The 21954-nt window shown below is 38.5% G+C and overlaps 1 long non-coding RNA gene across 1 annotated transcript in view; it reads left to right on the top strand.

Moving 5' to 3' along the window:
* Nucleotides 1–12504, top strand: part of LOC137155584 (uncharacterized) — a 109115-nt gene extending 96611 nt beyond the window's left edge. Inside the window, exon 3 of the long non-coding RNA XR_010920554.1 lies at nt 11922–12504. This is a non-coding gene — a long non-coding RNA (uncharacterized lncRNA). The remainder of the gene's footprint in view (nt 1–11921) is intronic.
* The last annotated feature ends 9450 nt before the right edge of the window (nt 12505–21954 follow it).

The raw sequence follows: 21954 nt of genomic DNA, 5'->3' as shown, positions 1-21954 counted from the left end.
TTTACAGAACACATAATAAGAACCTCCACAGGTGCATTTTTCTAAATCCAGTGTAAGGGGTTTAAACCTTCATGCTTCACTGCATAAGCTAACCACTAGCTGACAAGAATTATAAATAGTTCCCTTATTGGCAGCCTTTTCTACCACTTTCCATGGCAGGACTTTTATTGCACCATTTCCTGAGACATCTGATATTCACCGCTTTCAGACACATGGCATAACACTAAATGGACCCACTAATCCAGTCTGACATGGCAACTCCTGCATCTGAGCTATGACTTTGTATGACACAACCGTGTTTTTCTACAATGTGATCTTTCCAGATACTCTTGTGTGTAACTTGCACCAATCTGTTTTTGTGTTTGCTGTATAGTTGAGGGGAGCATATGGCCTTTATGCTACTAAGTGACTTAAATGCTTACTACAAGCTGTGATGCTTTTTGGTTTAAACAATTTGCAGATGTACCATAAAACTGATTCAATATTTCAGTTATAGTGTTTTCAGTGATATTACCCTGGTACCTTATTGAGAAATCACATAGCACTTAAATTGAACAAGATCTGGTTGAAATACTCATTATGAATAATATTCATTACATTTTTAGAACAATTTTGGTTATCAAATCCTTTGCAAGCTGATTCTGGTTATTTGCAAATTTGTTTAGCATTTTCCTGACAATGGGCTGTTCACTGAGCGTTTGCTTTGATTGTTTGTTATTAATGTAATGTGATTGCTCATGTAAGTCATATGGTATTTTTCCTCATTAGAAGACAAACGTTTAAAACAGCAGAATAATGGAAAACAAACACAATTCTGGTAGTAATTTTAGGGCAATCACTTACACCTGTGCTGAAATTTGTGAAACTTTCAGGAGTTGTAATTTCATGAATACCTAATAGTGAATTCTTGCAAATAAATAACATTAATCTCATGAATTATGCTGATGTGAACTTGGCTGATTTTATTCACAAAAACATCAACAGACCAATTTTTTTTTTTTTGTCTTTTACTATTCAGTCCTCGCTAATTAGAGTAGACAGTTTGAAATTTTTACTTCAATTTTTTAGTGTGTATGACTTGGTATTACTTTTTTCTTCACAAATAACAACAACAAAGTAGTTTTTTCTCTTTCTTTATCATTCAAAACATAAAGACCAGGGTCTGATACTCTTACTGTTCAATAGCAGTGTTTTACACCATGACTAGTCCTATTGACTTCAGTTGGACCACTCAAGACTAATGTGCTACTTAACATGAGTTTAAGGGTATCAGAATCTGGCTGTAATGAGGCACTCACCTTTTGAACACTGCAAATTGGCTGGGTATGGTATCAGAGTCCTTCTCATCCTGGTGCCCCTTGCAGGTAGCCAACTGATTTTACCAGAACTTTAATCCAAAGTCCACCTGAAACCTTTTGGTGGTATTAGAGTTCAACAAATAAGCAGTCTCTTTCCCCTCATTTGGGTCTTCAGCCCCAGCTCAGGGCCCTTTAAATTCAGCCCTTTGTTCAGGCTCCCAAAGAGGATTCTTACCCTTCTTGGGGTTTACTTTACTTTATCTATGGCTTGTAGGGGAACCCAGTCCCACTCACTACTACAGGTTCCAAACCAGAGACCCTATAAACAGCATCCAAGTACTACTTGATTCAATTCCTTGCTGTTTCTTCCCTGGGCCTCTTCTTACTTGGCCCCTGTTAGCTTCTCCCTTACTTTAGGGATAAGGTTCTTAGATCCTCCCTGCAAACCCGTGGCACATGTTAGTTTTGACTCGATTTTCTTAACCTTGTGCTGATTTGCTGTTTGCTCCAACCCCACCTGTTCTCTCCCTCTTAGTCTCCTCACATCAGCCTCACTCCACATACACCATCCTTTTCACCCCGTTTTATCTTTCACCTTCCTCCCTTCAATGTCCCATCTTCCTATCCTTGTTTTTCTGTTTACCTTATTGCCTCTTCACCAAACTTTTATGTCCAATTTTCTAATTGTCTCATTAACATGACAATTGCAGGCCATCATCACATAGTTCACTCTGTGCACAATTTGTCTGTCTTCTCTATTTAGACTGTAAGCTCTTCAGGTCAGGGACTCTACTACTCTGTGTTTTTTCAGTGCCAAGCACCAAGGGGTACTTGATTGGTCTCTGGGCACTACCATAATACACACACAATTATTTTTATTATTAATATCAACAAAATATAGACAAGGCCTGCTCTTGCATGACTTATCCAGGTAATACTCTCATTTAGAGCTGGATTCTGATATATACACACTCCAATTTAGTAGCAACTTACTTCCTGGGTACTCATGTTGACTTCAGTGGAACAACTCATGGTGCAAGAACTATTCAACATGAATCAGGATATCAGAATCTGGCCCTGAGTTTAAACTGTAAGAAGAGACTTAAAATACTGGTAAGCATGTTGTATTTTGGGGAAGGATTTTCCCTATATACAAAAATTACACTGTGGATGAGCCTGACTTCCATAACTATCCAAATATGGAAACATAAGGATTGTCCTATTGGATCAGAAAAAACATCCATCTAGTCCAGTATCCTGTCTCTGATAGTGGCCATAGGAAGATAACAGAACTCCAGGTTAAGCAGATTTTGGATAATTCTCTCACTCACACACACACACCCCCTTATTTGTTCAAAGTAGAGAAGGGATTAAGCCCTGAAACACAAGGTTTAATCTTTCTTAAAATAAAAATAAAGCTTTTAAAATGTCCAACTAATGTATAATATCTGAACATGCATCATGGATGCCATCTCTAGGTCAGACATATCAATTATAGCTAATCACAGAATGGTGTATTTTTCCATGGACAATTTCTACTCCATGGCAAAATGTTTGGCCAAAAACTGTTTTGTAGTTTTTGTTTGTCTTTTTAATGAAATATCAACATTTTCCATGGAAAGCAGATAATTTCTCAAAAATATAGTTTTGAGAAAAAAACACTTTTTTCCATTGAAACAGTTATCATGAAAATTTCTGAGAAGTGCCAATATGAGTTTATTAATATATCTACTTGACAATACACATAATAAATCCATGATTTCTTTAACCATAATTAAAATTACACTCCAAAACTGTCACACATCAAAATAGCTGTCAGACATGTTTCAGTATTCTGAGATAAACTTATGGAAATTCTGGAGAATTTCTTAAGTAATTAAAACTATCTTTCACTCTCTCAAATCCCTGGAAGCTTGAAACTGAAATCTGCCCCCTTGCTGCTGTTTTCATTTGCTGCAAATAAATTCTAATAATTTGTCAACATAGGATGTCACATCATTTTTTCTTCATATAATTAAAAGAGAAGAATGTTCAAGCATTTGATTTTTATTTATATTTATTTACAAATAATTGAATGGATTTTGGATGTGTAAATAGACATAAGAAAAGAAAGACTAGTGAACTTCTGAGTCTACTAATTTCATATCCTTTCCTTTCAAGTCCAGAATAGAATGTTTAGTGTGCATATGATTTTAGGGTTTTGTACATGAACTCTTTGTAGATAAGAAAATATGAGTATAGCTTTTAGCACAAGACCAAAGAGCATATTTTTTCTTGCTGTGGTACATTAGCAAAATGTTTAATAGGTTAGTTGTGTGGTGTCATTACATGAGTTTGTTATTCCTGCTGTTTACCTATCTATCCAATGAGCCTCAAATTGTCTGTAGCCAATTATTTCCTACTACCAACATGCCTCACCAAGAAATAGTTGATTGTTATTGTAAAGAAATTGTGAAAACCGAGACTATTAACAAGAAAATGTAAACTGAAGGGTTCTGTTAGTTAGCAACCCATCAACTTTGGGAATTTAACTGTGACCCCAAAGTGACCCTTGTTTGTTGTTCAGATTGTTTTTGTCATTTTCAAATTGCCCAGATAAAACCTTTGAGTTGTTACTTTTTCATTTTGTATCTATAATTGACAGATAAAATTAAACATTGCCTACAGAACTCTTCTGCTTCTTGCTTTCTTTACAATGTTTTTGATTTATGGAAAACTCTTATTCTGTGAGTCTGCCAGCTAAACATTCTTTCAGAGTAAAATAGATTCTTATGCTGTCACTTTACACTTGTGAAATGGTATAATTAGAGTGAAATGGAAACTTGAAAAATATCCAAACATGCTCATAAATATATAACCAAATGTAATTCCTCTTTTTGTCATATCGCTTCCCCCGCCTCCAAAAAAAAAAACAAAAACAAAAAACAAAAAAAAACCCCAAAAACCAGAGAGAGAGAACAGGAAAAGTTTTGAATTATCCTAAAATTCCCCAGGAATTTCCCTATAACTCTTCCTAAGAGATGAAAGCCTCAATGATTTGGACTTCCCACTGTTAACCACTTTCCATATTGGAAACTGACCATTTTTATCTGTTCTTTGCTCTCTGTACCTTAGCCTGTTTCTAATCCATAACAGTACCATATCTCTCTCAGCACATGGCTACCAACTTTCATTAATAGACTCTTACCAGAGACTTGTCAAAGGCTTTTTGAAAGCTCCAATAAATTATATCAACCAGTTCTCCTTTGTTGACACATTTAAAAATCCTGCTAGATTAAGGGGCCCAAATTTCCTTTACAGGTTCCATATTGGAATCCTTATGTCAATTGCCCCATAGTATGTAAATGCCTTTGAGTATTAGTTACAATATTATAACTGTAACATTATTATATATGCTCTATGAGTTCATACTATACAGGACAAAGTAATACTATAGTACTTGATTATATAGAAAATACCTGCAAAATTACACCTCCCAAGATCCTAAACCTTAAATTGGGACCTTTAGACTTGATTTGATCTTAATTACACTGATGTGAAACTAAAATAAGTCCTCTTAAGTCAATTGAGTTACATGGATTAAAACTGTACCTTGACAATTTCTGAAGCTTTTTCTTATACATTACAGTATATAATTTTTAGACAATAATCCTGATGTTTTTCTAGTGCCAGTAGGATATATGCAGTGCCTCATCCAAATGATACTGTGACATCACCGGGGAAAATATAGTTGTACCTCTTGAAGATAAAGTTGTATATTTGCCTGAATAGTAGGACTATTTTTGACTCAAACATGTTAACCCAAAAATGTTCAGTTACATTTGCACACTTTGGTATCTGGATTTCTAAAGAATCAATAAATGTCAATCATTGTAACTAAGTAATATTTACTTGAATCATTCCTTTGTGTTTCTATGAGAGACTAATATGCACCCCATGCATTTACACTCACCTGAAGACCAATGTTGGGGGGGAGGGGTTGTTTTTGGTGCCGTTTTTTGTTTTTATTTTGCTGGTCTGAAGTGATGTGTTAAATAGTGACACTCAGCCTGACACTCACTACATCTTTTTCACTGGCAACTTTAAAAAACTTGAGATCCATCTGGGCTCAGTGAGGGCTACAAACTGAATTCAGAGTCAAGCCTTTCACTTTAGCTTTATCTGGGTATTGAATAGCCTTTCCTGTGCTGGTATAGAAATCATTTATTTGTTTCCTTGAGTTTCAATGAATACTGTACTTTATCTACTGCCTACCCAGGCTCATTTATTAAAGTACATCTTTTGTCAATTATCTGATCTGATCTTATCAGTTTCTAAAGTGCAATTACCATTATCTTTATCTGTACCTTTCAGCTTTGTACTGAGGGAATATGCTTCCACGCACATTAAATGGAAATATACAAGAAAGGTCAAAGCCCTTTGCTATGGCATCTCACCTCTTTGAGTTTGATTGGATATTAATTGGGAGCAGACACCAAATTTCATTTCTATCCTTGAAAAAAGGCAGAGCTGCTTGCTCTGATCGATGACAAAATACAATGTATTTCTATTTATAACAAACTACACTACCTTGCTACCAAATGATACAAAAACTTAATGTTAAATCTGAAACAAATGAATATAAATCCTGTCTGCAAATTTTAAATGTATGAAGAATGCTCTCTAAAATATGTGTAAGTAATCTGTTCTGGGAGGATAGTGGGGAATGTTGACAGTGAAAGGAGAGCTATGGTTCCCAAACAATACTGCAGTGGTTCTCAAACTTTTTGTATTGGCGATCCCTTTCACACAGCAAGCCTCTGAGTGTGACCCCTCCCATTTGTAAATTAAAAACATTTTTTTATGTTTAATACTATTTTAAATGCTAAAAGTATTTACCTTTTCTCACTGCTTTTAAATTAAGACTAAAACACATTATAAAATTATTGTTATAAGCAGAAAAGTACTTTTTAAAAATAGTTATTGTTTAATACCGGGGGGGGGTGCAAGGAAACTTGGTTAATGTCACTTTTCACAGCAGACTTAGCATTCCATTGTCACCCTTACTTCTGCGCTGCTGCTGCTGGTGACGCTGCCTTCAGAGCTGGGTGACTCACAACTCCTATGTAATAAGCTCACTACTCCTTTAGGGGTCACAACCCGCAGTTTGAGAACCCCTGCAATACTAGCTCTATTCATTGGGGTGCAACCCTTTTGCCAGGTCATTAATGGCAGCAAAAAGATCAATATATTTCAGGGTTTTTTTTTGACAAATAACTGAACTGGTTTTGTTGGGTTCAGCTGCATATTCTGGCCTGAAAAAGCTTGTTCTGACAAAATTTTAAGCATAAGTAGAACTGTGCATGTGTAAGAAATTGCAGAGTTAACATGTTTAGTAGTATTGTGCATGTGTAAGAAAGATGCAAAGTAATCCTGTTTCAGAGGAAAACAGAAGATGCAAGCAACCAGAGCTAGAAAAGACCCAGTTTGAGTTACCACAAAACTTACACAGATGGGGTGGAGAATTGATACGGAAATGAAAAACTAAGTACACGTGCATAAGAAAAGATAACACAAGTTATAAATAGTCAACCTAGCAAATAGAAGCTAAAACAGTGTGTTGTCCAGTGCTGGAGGTGACTGCGGTGAGAGCATCCTGATGTGCTTCCCACTTCTAAGAAACTGATTGTGACACTGGGCCAAAAAAGCTTAAGCAGCTTTGCAAATTGCATGGCCCAAATCTGACCTTTAAAGATATGTTAAAGGAAAATACAAATGATAGTGAGGGTCAGTCCCTATAAGTAAACTAGAGCTTTGATATGCAAGTGTATTGTTGGTAGTTATTTGATGTTTACATATATTTGGTTGGAGGTTAACAATATAGATAAACTGCTTTCCTGTCTATCGCTGTTCTATTAATTAAGAGTTCAAAAGGAACAGATTAACATTTAGATGGAACTTGAATGCAACAATACTATTGCTTTTATTTCTCTTTGAAGTTTAAGTAGTAAATACCTGTGAATGGTTGTAGATTGCCAATTACCTTGTGCTAATGTAACTAGTTACCTGTGTGTACAGGACATAGGTGATTAGTTGTGGCTCTGAAGTATCATTTCCTATTCATGTTTGAGGAGGTACCAGCTGTCAAGAAGATATGTCAGCCTGCATGGATCAATAAAAGACTCTAATGGACTGATCTTTTATCTCAAATCTGTCCAAGCTTGTCAGGGAAAGTTTGGATCACAAGATTGGGATCCCAGCACCAGCCTGGAATCACCCTGCTAATTCTCATTGAAGAATTTGAATGAACTCTGTACATGGACTATTTAGTCTTCATTTCTCTGGACTGGATTTCTAATGAAAGAAGTTCTAAACAAAAACTGATGACCCCCAAACTGTTTGGAAATTTCAGACACTTTGTAATTTAAGAACTTTGCAATTTATTTATCATCTCTACTTTGAAACAGATCTAGGAACTTAATTTTCATCTGTGTATCTATACTGTGCTTTTAACCATTACTCTTTCCTTTTATAAAATAAATATTAGTTTAGTTAATAAGCATTGGCTTTTAGCATGTATTTGGCTAAGATCTGAACTATTCATTGACCTGTTAGGTCATGTATCTGATCCTTTGAGTTTGGTAGATCTTTTTTACATATGGTGGATAAAGATAAGTAATCCCCACATCATATTTGACTTGGCTGTCTGGGTGCTAGCCAAAGGGCTGGATAGTTTAAAGTGTTTTGTTTTCTGAATGACCATTGAGGTGATCAGATGCTGTTTGTTGCTGGCTTGGTATATCTTATGGGAGAAAAAACACCAGTATTTAGGGCTTTTGCCTGTCCCATTCTTTGCAGTATGCCTTGTTTAAACCTAGCATGGCTCCCTTGGAGGCCAATGTCATACTGATCATTGTTTTTTAGTGTTTTGCCTTAATAAAGAGTTAGTAGACCCATCTGCTGTGTGGGTCTAACATTCCAGCATTCTGGTAAGCCAGCCGGTTTGCAGATTGTTTTAACATACAATTTCCCAGTGCCTGCGACGTAGGGTTATTGAGCGATTTAAGCAGTATAGGACAATGAAGTTGCTGCGGAAACATGTTGATAAATATCTGGCTGGACATGGCCAGAAGGAAGGGGATATCCTCATAAGCCAAAATCCACTTAGTGGTGACTAAACTTCTTGAAAGCAACTTTTTTGTCAATAGGTGATAAGAAAGGGGCTAAAACAGTGGTTGTTCAGAGTTTAAGGGTCACAGACAAGGTTTTTGTGAAACAACAAAGCATTGAAACAAGAAAGCAGAGAATACAAAGCTCAGGTCAGTTATGCAGGATGTTGAAATGCAGGAACTGAAAGATAACTTAATGCACTGAGCATGCAGCTCAGTATCTGCTCTGAAGCTTTGGCTGAGAAAATTACAGCGTGTGAACAGAACAGCTTTGCAAACTCATTTAGAAGCAATGCAATTGGAAAATACAGAACTGACACCCTCTTTTAATCAGATAATAAAACTTTTAGAAGGGAAAGGTGTTAATATGGAACATGTTGCATTGTCTGAGGAGGCTCCACCTTCATTTTTTCCCCCTCCTTGAACAATCTGGACTCTAAAGCTGCCTGTAAGGCACCTGTTCCCGGAGAGCCTATAATCACGTCCACAGTCCAAAACATGAAGCTTAAAACCTTTCACCAGTGAAGATAACAGCCATAATGAAAGGGATAGGTTACCCACTGCCTCTGGGGGTCACATTAACAGAGGTGAGCACAGCATGGAAAAGTTTAGGAACCACTGAACTATATTTGCTAAGTTTGTAAATGACACACAAATTTGTGGGGAGTTGTTGATGAGAACAGGTTGCTGTTACACAGTGATCTGAATTGCTTGCACAGAGCTGGAGACAGGAGAGTGGATGGGGTGAACCATTGCTCTAAGGGGGACAGAGAGTCCTCTTTCTAGATGCCTGACTAGTGTGTTTTGCTCCCGTGGTCAGGGTCAAGCTGATTGACAGATTTGGGGTCAGGAAGAAATTTTCCCCAGATCACATTAGCTGGGACCTTGGGGATGGGGGGAAGTTTGCACTCTTCTGCAGCTATGGAGCATGGTTAACCTGCTAGGATCATCTTGGTATATTCCACCTAATAAATGTCCTGCCACTGCAGGGGCCTCAGGCATTGCTGGCATCTGGTTCTCTCTCTCTGGCACACAGTTTAATCCCTTGAAATCTGAAATGCTTTAGTTTAAAGTCTGAGCTTAATCTATGAGTATCTGTATGAAAATTAATGGTCAGTGATATACAGGAGATCAGACTAGGTAATCAGTGGTCCTTTCTTATAGACTCATAGACTAGCCCGTCTCTTCCTCTGCTGGGTTCTTGCAGTCACATACTTCCACTGACCACTTTCCTCACCCAGCAGTCTCCCCTTAGAGTTCATTGGTTCTGCTTCCATCTGCAGCTCTGGGATTTTCCCTTCAGCCTCCTCAATCCTTTGCTCCATCATCTGCTCTAACCCTCTTCTAAACTCAACTAGAGTTTTGACCTGCATCTCCAACCCTTGAATCTTCTATTCCATCAGCTCTATGAGGCAGCATTTCATACAAACAAAGCTCTTTTGAGGTACTCCCACCAGGACCATGTACATCCTGCAGCTTTCACATCCAGTCATCTTCATTGTCTCTTCCACTGCTTGGGTGACTACCATTACCGCCTCAGTATCTGTCATAGCTTTTCCTCCTAGTTTCCATCAGTGAGAGATACAAAAACAAAAAAACCACCAAAACAACCCCCAACGAGCACCCCAACAATACCAGAACACCACACACTGCCTCCCCAAACTCCCTTGGCAAACTCCCCTGTTTTCAGCTCTGTTTGCTGGCTCCTGTGTCACTGCAGCTGTGGTATTCAATGGTCCATTTTTTTATTTTAAACTCTTTGAAACCCAGTCTCTGTGTGTTGTGGTTCACTATTTATAAAATGAAGATAAGGGTACTCCCCTTCTCCTCTGTCAATCTTTTCTATTTAGACAGTAAGTTCTTTGGCACCAAAGACTCTCTCTCACTATGATAAATATTTGTACTGTGCCTTCTACAATGGGACCTCCATCTGATTGGTATTATTTGTAATACGAATAATAAGTAATCATAATTTAATTTATTATTCTAAATAATTCCTCGTTCATTCTGTAGGCTGCTATGAAGTTTCACCTTAGTTCCTGCTTTAGCTACAAATACATATTTAATTTGTAATGTCTTCTTAGAACCTTACAGTTTTAAAAATATAGTAATGGAGATATGATGGTTTGCATGAGCAGAAATAGTACTAATCAGTTAGCAGACAAAGCTATATAATGCTTAAATCTCCTCCTCCTTGTTTTGATGCAAGTTTCTGGTAAGATTCTGCCATCAGATATACCCATTCAAACCGCCTGCCTTTATGCCAATGATGTGCTTATTCGCCTTGCTTCTCTGCTAGTCTCCCATCTCTAGCTTCTTGTATTATATCTCTTCCTCAATGTACACTGTACGGCCACCATCTCAAATTACATTTACATTCTCATCTCTTTTCTTAATCCTTCTTCATGCTTCCTTTCTGACTCCACTTTCAATTTCACTGTCCTTCCTGTCTTCAACTCCACATATCCAATCCTTGACAACATCTTTTCACTTTTTCCTCTTTAAAAGCTCCAATAACCACTTATCTTGTCCTGTGTTTAGCCTGGTCTAATTTACATGACAGAATCTCAGGGCAAGGGGATCGCATACCATGTTCTGTAAAGGTCTGTAAATGTACAGTACTATATAAATGTTTGATAAATGGAATACCAAGGCTATAACTGATGGTGGAATTTGGTCCATTCAGTTGAATATTAGGTCTTTAGAGAAGCATAAACAGAAGCATGCACTCAAAAACTGCAAAGCATGTAGATTATATGGGGGGAAAAACATGCTAGAAATTCAAAATGAGCATGGAATGCAGAAATATCAGTTTTCTTCTCCTTATCCACTGGCTATGCTGAAACTGACAGTTCTAACAATAAAATATCTTCTGTAAAATGCTGCATTTTACAATAGTAGATGAATAATCTGTTATATTGTCAACATAGTTTTTTATCGTGTATTTACTGTAAAATCATCTACCTCAGTGGTAGGCACTGGGGTTTTTTTTTAATGCTCTATGTAACACACGCTCAATGCCAAGCTATTTCTACTGTGGAACATTCACTTGCATGAAATGTCCCGAGAGCTGTTTGAGAGCCACTTGGCTAGAGATGAGCCATATGCCCAAAGGCCTGGAAGGAATTAAAGTACAATGACTTGTTAATAGCATTGTTTCCCTGAAGACTGCAGCAGTTAGTTGCTGGAAATATTATTTTCCTACGGCTAAAGCTAAGTTACACCTTTCAAATGTCAAATGCTAGAGACATACTTAAAATGAAGTGGGCAGACAAAGCCATCTGCACTGGAGTGAACTTCAGTCCAATTAAAAAGAGAAGCCTAATAAGGTTAACAGATATAAAATAAAATGTCATAATTCAATTGTAAGGAAAAATTATTTAATGTCAATGAGAGAATAGATTGCAATGTAAAGTAGCAGATTAGCATTACATTTCTGTTGCCAATTTTATTAGTGATTTTGTTTTCCGAACAGGTTTGCATCCAGTGAACTCCGAAGCCCATGAAAACAATCTTATTATTCTAAAGACATCACCCAAGAAGTGTTTTAACCAGAAAATCATTTGTTAATGGAGAAGTCAACTGAAAATATCAGCTATTAGAAAAAAAATGTCTTTGATAATTTAATGAAACTGTGAAGAAGAGTAATATATACAATCCTAAAGAAAACTCCTAGATACTAACACTTTCAGAACTGCTCTCTGCCCTTCAGTATAAGACATCTAATGGGGAAGATGTCAATTTTATCAACCTACCCAAGGAACCTTAATGCTCAACTTAATATGAGTTGTTTTGGGGTCTATGATTTACAATTTCTAAATAAATTATTTCTGTGTAACAACTCAGATAAGGGGATGTTAATGTTTTATCTTTCACAGCCAGGAAGATCAAAGAAAGCTTAGGAGACTTAAGCTATATAATGGATTTAAAAGTTCACATTATAATTCTGTATCACCATTACTGACCTAGTATTTATGTTGTGTAACTTTATGGCTAAATATGACTAAACTGAATGCATTAATCCTAGTCCAATAGACAATAAATACTAGGGCTGCTCCTTGCAAGTTGTCACACTTGCATCTTCTTCCTTAAATTATTACATTGTCCTGTTCTGTTCAACTTGTAGTAATAATGTCTCAATTATCCCTGCTTTCCTGTGAATTATTTCTTCTGAAAATCAAATTTAAAGCCTGACATTGAAAAATGTTATTGTATCCACAGGATTCACCTGAGTTCCTAAGAAATCTTTGATTTATCTGGAGATATCTCAGTTAATTACAGTGTAAAATACTCTATATATTTTAAAATATATATTTTTGCAGAGCCACAAAAAATCAGTGTTTGAAGCAAAATTAGAGCTTGATCCAAATCCTGTTGATGTTAGTGGATAAAATCTAATCCCACTGATGTCAGAGGGAGTTTTGCCATTGACTTCAGTAGCGGCAGAATTTCACCTAACATCTTTCCATTGACTTCAGTGGACTTTGGATGAGGCCCTTAGGTCCCACATCTCTTAATACTTAGGTCTATGCCTAATTCTTTAAACCACAGTGCCTCCCTCTCTCCCCAACCCTTAACAAGTCACTTAACTTTTCTGAGATACAATTTTTTAATCTGATTTATTTAACTACCTGTGAGTATCTGTGGACATCTTCATCCTGATTCTACACTGCCTTCTCACACTGTGCCATCATCTACACATATGTAAAGCGGGTGTAAAATGCTACCAAATCAACACTTTCCATTCTCATTGGGAAGGGCATTTTATGCCTACTTTGTGCTTGCTTTGAGAAGAGTTGAACAGCACAAAGTGCAAGTCAGTGAAGAATTGGGTAGAAGACTTTTTTTTCTATTCAACTTTTGCAAACATCAATGTCTCAGTTTTACAGATGGACAAACTGAGGTTCAGTGATGTTAAGTGTTTTTGCCTTAGTATCATTGTTGTCTACAGGCTTAAGACTAGAATCCAGTTTTCCTGATTCACAATCCTGGCTCTCTACTGACCTGCTGTGTGAACGCGAAATGTTACTTAAGCGTTCTGAACCACAGTTGCCCAAGCTGTAAAATGAGGGTAAGGATTTTTAGCTATTTATAAACTAATGTTAACAAAATATTTATGTATTATTATGAACTGTGCTAATATGGGCATCTCATAGAGGTGGGAACAGAAATTGGAACGGCTCCTTTTTATATATGTATAACTCACTAGATCATTTGTCTCTTCTTCAAAATTAACAAGTGTTACTACCCAGATAGGGAAGCTATTTCACAAGAAATTTTAAAAAGTGATACAATTTTGTGGAAATGTTATTAACTTTAAAACAGACAGGTCACCAGGACCAGATGGTATTCACCCAAGATTTCTGAAGGAACTCAAGTATGAAAATGCAGAACTACTAACTGAGGTATATAACCTATTTATTGCTGAAAATAGCCGCTATGACAGAATCAGTTAATGTAATGCCTATTTTTGGACAGGGTTGGACAGGGGATAGACAGGGTTGGACAGGGGATAGTCCCACAGAGCAGCCTGGCCGACAACCAAACAGCTGGACTGTGAAGGGGCCGGCAGACCAATCTGCCCGGCAACCCAAAAGCCGGGCCGTGATAGGGCCTCTGGAGCTGCCCAATCAGTCAAAGCGGGGCGGAGTCTCTCGAGGCACCCGCAATATAAGAGACAGGCCCCAGAGCTCAGTCTGGAGCAGACCGCTGCCGGAGGCAGACATGCTGCCCTGCCGGCTGAGGCCTAGGCCGGAGCCAAGACTCCAACCAACCCCCGACCAAACCGGGCCTAGAGACTGGGTAGGGCCATCTCGTAGCTGGACCATACAACCCGGTCAGAGAGACTGGGCCGAGACCCCTGAACCACGGCACCGGACCCAGGCCCCTGAACCCCGGGAATGGGCCGAGCCCCCGGTGCACCCTGGGTGGGTAACACCCCCTGAGGCCGGATGGAACCTGGAGGAGCTGCCGGCCGCCGAGCCCCCAGAGTCGGGACCAGACCTTGATGAGCTGCCTGAGGCCAAACCTTTCCCGGAACCCTGTGACCTAGAGGAACTGCCCCTCAAAGAGGAGCTCCCTGCACTGTCGCCGCCGGACGAGGAGGGACTGGTGGGCCTACCCCGGAAGGTGGACCCCAGTGACCCTGGGGAAGCAGGTACAGGGGGGATACAGGGAGGAAGTATCCCAGGGGAAGCCATAGACAGTGGCTGAGTTGGGGCAACCTTGCCGGCGTGTTGTGGCAGGAGCCCTGCCTGCTCTGTGGCAATGCCTTTGCCGCTGTTAGGGCCCTGGGCTGGGACGCAGTGGAGGTGGGTGGGCCTGCGTCCTCCTTCAGCCCCCCTTCTCCTAGCCATCCCGGGAGAGCCTCAACCTCCCTACTGCTACCAGAGCAGAACCACTGCTGGCTCGCCTTGCCTAAGAGCCAGAGCAACTAACTGGTTGTTTATCCGCCCCGCCTAAGGGCCAAAACACTTAACTGTTTACGTACTCGCCCTTCCTAGGGGCTAGAGCCGTTCATGGCTCACTCGCCCGGCCTGCTGAGGCCGGGGCGATAGACTACGGGAGAGTGAAATTTTCCCCTACAAAAGGCGCTGTGGCCTCCTCCGGGGTCAGGGCCACAGCGACCAGGCCGGTTTGAGGAGGCCCACCGACACTCACCAATCTATTAAAATTCTTTGAGGTGTCAACAAATATGTGAAAAAGGGGATCCAGTAGATATCGTGTCCTTGGACTTTCAGACAGCCTTTCACAGGCTGTTGTGAGATAAGAGGGAAAGTCCTCTCATGGATCAGTAACTGGTTAAAAGATAGGAAACAAAGGGTAGAAATAAATGGTCAGGTTTCACATTAGAGAGAGGTAAATGGGGGGCCCACTAAGGATCCGTATTGGGACCAGTGCTGTTCAACATTCATGAATTATCTGGAAAAAGAGGTAAACGGTGAGATGGCAAAATTTGCAGACAATACAAAATTATTCAAGATCGTGAAGACCAAAGTAGATTGGAAGAATTACAAAGGGATCTCACTAAACTGGATGATTGGGCAACAAAATGGCAGATGAAATTCAATGTTGATAAATGAAAAGTAATGCACATTGGAAAACATAATCCCAGCTATAAATACAAAATGATGGGGTCCAAATTAGCTGTTATCATTCAAGAAAGAGATTTTAGTGTTAATATGGATAGTTCTCTGAAAACATTTGCTCAACATGCAGCAGCAGTCAAAAAAAAAAAAAAAAAAAAAAAACCCTAATAGATTGTTAGGAACCATTAAGAAAGGGATAGATAATAAGACAGAAATTATCATAATGCCATGCTATAAATCCATGGTATGCCCACACCTGAATACTGCATGCAGTTGTTTGCCCCATCCCAAAAAAGATACATTAGAATTGGAAAAAGTACAAAGAAGGGGAACAAAAAATGATTAGGGATATGGAACAGCTTAGAAAAGAGGCAACTAAGGGAAGATGTGGTAAAATTATGAATGGTGTGGAGAAAGTGAATGTGTTATTTACCCCTTAACACAAGAACCAGAGGTCACCCAATGAAATTAATAGGCAGCAGGTTTAAAGCAAACATAAGGAAGTATTTCTCCAAGTAACACAGAGTCAACCTTTGGAACTTGTTGCTAGAGGATGTGGTGAAAGCCGACGTATAACTGGATTCAAAAAAAGAATTAGATACATTCCCAGAGAATAGGTCCATCAATCCTCTGACTGCCAGAAGCTGGGAGTGGACAACAGGGGATGGATCTCTCAGTAATTGCCCTGTGTTGTTCATTCTGTTTGAAGCATCTGGCATGTGCTGCTTTGGAAAATAGGATACTGGGGTGGATGGACCATTAGTCTGACCTATTGGTCATTCCTATGCATATTAATTTAATTTTGATTTTTAAACAAAATAATTCCTTTTGTTATTAATGGTTTGCCCAGATAAGTGTCCATTAGGCCAAAAGCTAACTGACTGATATTGGCAAATTTTCCCCTTTAATTTCTTTTGCAAACTAAATGTCCTAGACACCGCAGGAGGATGTTCTAACCATGTCGTCAAAAGAAAAAAGAAAAACAAACTTCAAAGCTCAGTAACTATGGGTTTTCAGAGTTTTGTACTCTGCAGGATTTACAGCTGTCTAGGCAGCCTTTCAAAGATAAGCCACCAAATAAATAAACCTGCATTGTTTACTTCATATTTCTCCAAACAGCTAGTGAATTACGTGGCTGAGTATATTGTTTGTCTAATTTAGACTGCAAGATTCTTGGAGTAGGAGCCATTTCTTCATCTATGTATTGTATGGCACTTCACAAATGGAAAGTGCTCAATAAATAATAATTCCATACCCAGTCCTGGGGCAATTACTTTTCACTGCATAATAATACATACCAATGAGCAAACATCAAAATTTGTAGAAGTTTGGATCCAAAAATGGGATACACATCTATAGCTTACAGTGGATGTGAATTTATCTGAACAGCTCTGGTGTAGAGACCAGGCTTCAAATCTCCAGAGGATAGGCTGTTTCATGAGATTGACTTTTCTTCCTGATACTGGCTAAGTTGGAAATGCCATGAGAATTGTTTTGCATTTTAATTGCAGTATTTCAGCTATTTTGCCTCCAGTGAAGAGGCATGATGAAATGAAAGGAAACCAGTCAGCTGAACAAGTTTTTTTTTTTAGATGTGGCTTGAATTTGGAGACAGGGTTCTTACTTTATCCAGTCTGGTTTGCCCATTTCTTAGGATGCAAAGTGTGTGAATCTATATGTGCACTTTAAGAAATAAAAACTTCTTTCTTCCATCTTGGAAGATGTTGCAAATGTATGAAGCAGTTGTTAAGGCCCTGCCTATCATAGAAAACTATCCATTGCTGTCAGTGGCTTTCTATACAGAAGTGGCTTTACAATTTAGCTGCAAATGTAGACCGGGACAAACCAGGTTCAGCACCATTTTAGTAAATGTGGTTAAACCCTGATCAAGGACACCCTTACCTATGGAATAACCTCTGTTGCTCCATACTAAAAAAACAGAAGAATTGCTATACTGGATCTGACTCAAGGTCTATCTAGTCCTAATTCCTCTCTCTGACAGTGGCCAGTTCCAGAAGCTTCAGTGAAAGGTGCAAGAACCCTAGAGTGGGCAGACGTTGTATAACCTGCTCCTAATCTCTAATCGTAAAAGATTGGTTTAAAACCTGAAGAATGAGGTTTTTTTATTCCTTCCCAAATATTCTGACATGTTATATTTTGTACTAATATTTTGTCAGTTGTAAAAATATATAAAAGTGAAAAAATTCATATGAAAATTTCAACATTTGTCCAAAACATGGACATTCTCAATATTTATATAAGTCTGGACTCATGTCCAGTCTCTCCTGGAATCTTACTGAGCTCTTGGCCTCCCCAAGAACTTATAGCTCATTATGCATTGTGTATGTCTGACAGAACTGGTCTTCATCGCTTGAACTCTACATGCTATTCTTCATACTGTTAGTGTTCTTCGTTTGAATACCCTGGAATTTATATACAGATGATGCAGAAAATGAAATCCTAGAAGATTGGAAAAAAGCTCAACAGCAGAAACAGAAAACTGACTCATAACATCAGTTCTGGAGAAGAGTTATGATGCTCTTCTAAAGAGTAAGGAGCAACATCCTTAAGACCTGAATACACTAGAAAAATTGTCTCTTACTGACAGCAGGTGATAACGAAGAGTACAGATGAACATAAAACTGAGTGTACACGAAGGAAACTGTGTTCATCATCTTTCAATAGATTTTAATCCTAGTTACTGAAATCCAGCAGGGCATGGTTTATGCTCTGCTGCTGTTTGAGCATTATTCTAAAGCAGAAATTCACAAATCTTCTGAATATTCTGAAGTTTGGTTTTTTTTGCCTCATGAGAACACAGGATATGCTCACTGTACATATAAGCTCCAGGGTGCACAGGAGGAGTACTACAGAGAGCTCAAGTAGTGAAAGCAAGTTGAGCTACACACACACAATGGATAAGTGCTATTATAGAGTAATGGGGACTGCTCTACAGGTAAGATTAGCTTCCCATTGTAAGACTGATTTACAACATTCCCTAACATCCGCAAAATGAAATTTCTGGAATTTTGAATGGGAAAAGGCTGGATCCCTTACCTGTTCATTGTCAGTCATCATAGCAGGATATTTTTGTTTATTTGCTTGTTTTAAAATGTACACTCTTCATAAAGAAAGATTGATAGTTTTTTTTTTGTGTTTTATCTGGACTCCGTTGAGACACCATTTAAACCTTAACTCCTTTAAAATTAAATGCTTAATTGTCATTTGTTCTAAGACCCCTAGCTATTCTGACCACACAAAGGAGACTTGAAGTGGGCATAAATAACATTTATAACACTGCAAGAGTGTTGTAAAGGGTCCTTGATGTAAAGGAGAATTGGTCCCTAAATGTGTTTTTCAAATTAAAATGGTGGAGACATGAGAAACCTAGAGACAAGTGGAGAGCTCTTCAGTAAGATGATGAGGAATGTCTCAGTGAAACATGGACTAGAAGATGAAGGTGACTATATACAAGTTAGTCCCTCATTATTCATGTTAAGAAAATGCCTGCAGAAACACTCTTATTTCTAGTGAAACCTAAAAGAAGAGGGAACGAAACACATTTTTCATAAAAAAGTAAAGGTACTATATATATATTCTAGTCATGTAATCTCTGTTTAATGCTTATCATTTACTTGCTTTGTAATTCTCAGTTGCCAGGATGAAGGTGTGACCTGCAATGCTAACTAATATAAAAAGGAATTTTCACTCTAAAATTGTTTGTTGTCCTAGTATTTTAGTCATAACTCTCATCTCATAAATGAATGCTGGGTTAGCCATTGATCCAGCAGTCCAAAATCCTGCTTAAGGGGGATAAAGAGGCAGTGCTGGTGTTCCAGGCAACAGGCTGTAAGAACAACCACTGAAGGGTAGATCTGCAGCTCCCTAGCCTGACTGTGGTTTCCCTCCTCTGCACCACACTTAATTCCCTGAGTAAAGCTCAGTTATTTGGGCTTTGTGTAAGGAGGAGTGAATTTTACTCCTAATATACATTTTGCCCTCATTTATTCATTTGAAAAAAATTATTCTCCTGAATTTACCCAATGGACCATAACTGCTCTTTGAAACAAATATTAGAGCCAAGCTTATGGGCTAATAATCAGAATTTCCAATATCTTCTCTAATTAAAAACAAGAGTCCCTTTCAGTGATAGTCTGATATGAAAGAATTGATTTTTAATTGCCCAATGAAACTAAAACTAGATTATATTTAAAATTGTTATTCTGTTACTTTTATATATTTAATTTTTAATGTACTAAATTAATTTAAAATCAAATTTGAAGTGAAGAATTTAATTGGTTTCTAGTGGGTCATATCTCTGCAATTTCCTCCTCACATAGATGGAACCACGTTTGCAAGATGAAATGCAGCAATAGACTCTGCAGACACAGAAGAAAAAGTGGAATTTGTATTTATGCAAAACCATATTAGCATAACTTTAAAAATGTGACCTTTGTGAAATACCAAGTATTTCTTCACAGAGATTTTTTGCCATTATGATAGAATAAAGAGTCTGGAGCCTTAAGGCCTTAAAGGAGAAGCTTTTGCTGTACTGTGACAGTTATTCAAAACATAGTTTGAGGAGACCAACATTTGCAGCTGGAGAAGCAGATTATGACAGCTCTTCCCTCCAGTTTAAAATGCACAATACTGATGTGAATACAATATCCATTGTTGTTGCTGTGGTAGTTTAAATATTGGCCGATTCTTATCCCGTAGATTAATGAGCACCATGACACTTCTACATTGTGAGTTAATTAAATGAGGATCTCTCAGGGCCAGATACTATCCAGAGGACAGAGTGTGCAATTCACATTGACCTCAGTGGGAACTGCACGAACTTTTCTGAAGGCACACAATGGCCCTACAAAATAAGAGACATATATTGAAATACAGTGAGCCAAGTTTAACCCAGCTGTAACATTTCTGACTTCACCTAGGATGATGCTTTGGAAGGAAATGAGATTTTTCAATCCAGTCCTCGTTGAAACTAAGGGCCATGTGGTAATGTTGCACCTGGTGCAACCAGAGGTGGACAAAGGTGGCTGTGCTGGATAGACTATGGGGGCTGTTTGTGACTCCACGGTAAGGCTAATATAATGATCCAGGGGTTCACATTTGTTACTGGCTTGGTGAAATCTCATTATAGAACATACCAACAGTTTGGAGTGTCTGTCCTGTTTTCTGACCTGAGATTGACCCTTACAGTTGTGAGCCACTCTTGACGGAGGCTATGTACCAACTTTATGCCCCTGCCTCCCAATCATGGAGCTGATTTATCCTCCAGGCTTTCCTAAATTGTGTTGCACTGCAACAGTTCCCAAGGGTCTGCTGGGGATTATTAGAGTGCAGTAGTACTCCAGCCAGTAACCTTTCCCTCTGCCTTGCCCCTGAATGCCCTCGACGCAAGAACTGTGAGGGACAGGGAGGCGGAGCACACAGCCCCTATTTCACTTGGGGATTCCCCTAATACTGTGTCACTGTCCAGGTGCTCAGTAACGTCTTCTTTCTGGACATTTACTTTCTCTAGCGGTCGAGGCATCTGCAGGCAGGAAAGAAAGATCTGACCTGACATCCAAAACTGATAGATTTTACAATTGGCCCTATTCCAAATTCCTGGATTTTGGAATGTAGGAGGATCTGAGGTATGAGAAGTACTAATCAGCTACTCTGAATTCCTCTTAACCTGCTACATGGTCTTCAAGATTATGTGTGATCTTCAAAGTGTGTAAGATTTTGTGGCATTATAGATTCAGTTACATAACATTTTATGCATAGTGTTTGAAAAATGACCAAATTCAGTGCTAAGTTGTGTCTCAGGCAAAGTGGTGAATATTGAAACTGTCAGTTAAGGATTTATTCATACAGTATTAAATATAAGCTGAAAAAAACCCACACAAATTGTAGGAACAAGCTGAAACTTAACCCAGTAGTCCTGGCACTGTCTCCTAAACAGTCAGTTAGCTGAAAGAGCTCAGATGCATCTCTGTTTTGGTCAATTCCAGGTAATATTTATGATTAGCTTATCCCAATTAGTTGGCCAAGACTCTGAGAATAATTTGGTTTCCTCCAGATTTCAGAACTACAGCAAATTATAGGTAGACATAATGCATTGCACCTTGATGCAAAGTAGTAAGTAATGCAGTAAGACACTTTACGAGTTTAACAAGTATAGAAAAGGTAACAGGATATATTCATTTCCCTGAAAACACTCCAAGAGGAGGTCAGCTGCCGCTGGAAATGTAATCATCAAAGAAGAAAGATGTTGAAACGCAAATATTACACATAGGAAAAGCTTTGTATTGTTCCCTAGTCAATATATATATTTAAATTCACACATTTTTCATTTCCTTTTTCTTCTTTCTGTCTCTCTGAACTTCTTGGATCATTTATTTAAAATACAGCGCTGGCAAAATAAAA

The sequence above is a fragment of the Emydura macquarii genome, unplaced genomic scaffold, assembly GCF_026122565.2.
Source record: "Emydura macquarii macquarii isolate MOO-44397 ecotype Brisbane River unplaced genomic scaffold, CSIRO-AGI_Emac_v2 contig_1363, whole genome shotgun sequence".
Taxonomy (NCBI): Eukaryota; Metazoa; Chordata; order Testudines; family Chelidae; genus Emydura; species Emydura macquarii.
This window is presented reverse-complemented; position numbering and strand designations above follow the sequence as displayed.